This window comes from Nicotiana tabacum, chromosome 20 (assembly GCF_000715075.1).
Source record: "Nicotiana tabacum cultivar K326 chromosome 20, ASM71507v2, whole genome shotgun sequence".
NCBI classification, from domain to species: Eukaryota; Viridiplantae; Streptophyta; class Magnoliopsida; order Solanales; family Solanaceae; genus Nicotiana; species Nicotiana tabacum.
This window is the reverse complement of record NC_134099.1, coordinates 98,455,292-98,457,598: the sequence shown is the minus strand read 5'-3', so window position 1 is coordinate 98,457,598 and position 2,307 is coordinate 98,455,292.

The following is a 2,307-nucleotide window of genomic DNA, read 5'->3' as shown; positions in this document are numbered from 1 at the left end:
ACGGAAGCTACATCTTTTGTTCTCAGCTTGCGGACTTGCCGATCTAATATCGCCACTGGCACTTCTTCATATGATAGGTCCTCTGTAACTTGTACATCTTTGATAGGGATGACTCGAGAAGGGTCTCCAATACATTTTCTCAACATAGATACATGGAATTCCGGGTGAACAAATTCCAATTCGGATGGCAATTCTAATTCATAAGCAACCTGTCCAATCCGTCGAAGAATTTTATACGGCCCGATATACCTTGGACTCAGCTTACCTTTCTTCCCAAAACGCATAATACCCTTCATTGGTGAGATCCTCAGGAAAACCCAATCACCAACCTCAAACTCTAGATCACGACGTCGGACATCAGAATAAGATTTTTGCCTGCTTTGTGCCGTCCTCAATCGCTCCTGTATCACTTTCACCTTCTCAATAGCTTGGTGAATCAAATCTGGCCCATATAATTCTGTTTCACCGACTTCGAACCATCCAACTGGCGATCTACATCTCCTCCCGTATAGTGCCTCATATGGGGCCATTTTAATACTGGAATGGTAGCTATTGTTATAGGCGAATTCTATGAGTGGAAGATGATCATCCCAATTCCCCTTAAAATCTAGAACACATGCTCGTAGCATATCTTCCAGTGTCTGAATGGTACGTTCAGCCTGTCCGTCAGTCTGCGGATGAAATGCAGTGCTGAGATTTACTTGTGTGCCTAAACCCTTCTGGAAAGACCTCCAAAAGTTAGCTGTAAATTGAGCTCCTCGGTCTGATATAATAGATATGGGCACACCATGAAGCCTAACAATCTCCTTGATATACAACTTCGCATAATCTTCAGCCGTGTAAGTTGTCTTCACTGGCAGAAAATGGGCACATTTTGTAAGTCGATCAATTATCACCCAGATGGAGTCAAACTTATGATAAGAGCGAGGTAATCCAATAATGAAGTCCATATTAATCACCTCCCACTTCCAGGTCGGAATCTCTATATTTTGAAGCAATCCACCGGGTTTTTGATGTTCTATCTTTACTTGTTGACAATTGGGACACTGGGCCACAAATTCTACAATAGACTTCTTCATATTATCCCACCAATACTGCTCCTTGACATCATGATACATCTTTGTCGAGCCGGGATGGATGGAATATCGGGATTGATGAATCTCATTCATAATCTTCTCTCGCAACCCTGCCACATTAGGCACACACAATCGGCTCTGGTATCTCAGTGCCCCATCTTTTCCGATCCCAAAAGCCATACTTTTACACTGTTGAATGCTTTCTCTTAATCGTACTAAGATAGGATCTTCATATTGTCGTGCTTTTACCTCGGCTACCAAAGATGATTCTGATGTATTCTGTACAGTAACACCTCCGTCATCAGAGTCTAACAATCTGATTCTCATATTGGCTAGCTGATGAAGCTCTTTAATCAACCCCCATCTACCTGCCTCAATATGTACTAAGCTTCCCATTGATTTACGGCTGAGAGCATCTGCCACAACATTGGCTTTACCGGGATGATACAATATCTCGACGTCGTAGTCTTTCAATAATTCAAGCCACCTACGCTGCCTTAAATTCAACTCTTTCTGCTTAAAGATGTATTGTAAACTCTTGTGATCTGTGTAGATGTCAACATGGACGCCGTATAAGTAGTGCCGCCATATCTTCAAAGCATATATTACTGCAGCCAATTCCAAATCATGGGTTGGATAATTCTTTTCATGCTTCTTCAATTGTCTTGATGCATAAGCAATCACATTCCCATGCTGCATCAATACGCACCCCAAACCTATACCTGAGGCATCACAATATACCACATAATCTTCTGTTCCTTCAGGAAGAGTGAGCACTGGTGCAGATGTCAATCGATTCTTCAGCTCCTGAAAACTACGTTCACAAGTGTCAGACCACTGGAATTTGGTAGCTTTTTGTGTTAACTTAGTCAATGGTGATGATATAGAGGAAAATCCTTCTACAAACCGCCTATAATATCCTGCTAGTCCTAGGAAGCTGCGGACTTCTGATGGTGTTGTAGGTCTCGGCCAATTCTTTACTGCATTGATCTTCTGAGTGTCGACACTAATACCCTCATCAGATATCACATGGCCAAGGAATGCTACTGAGTTCAGCCAGAATTCACATTTGGAGAGCTTAGCATATAACTTACGATCCTGAAGCGTCTGTAATACTATCCGCAAGTGGCCCGCGTGTTCCGCCTCCGAACGAGAATACACTAGAATGTCATCAATGAATACAATCACGAACACATCAAGATAGGGCCTGAATATAGTATTCATGAGATCC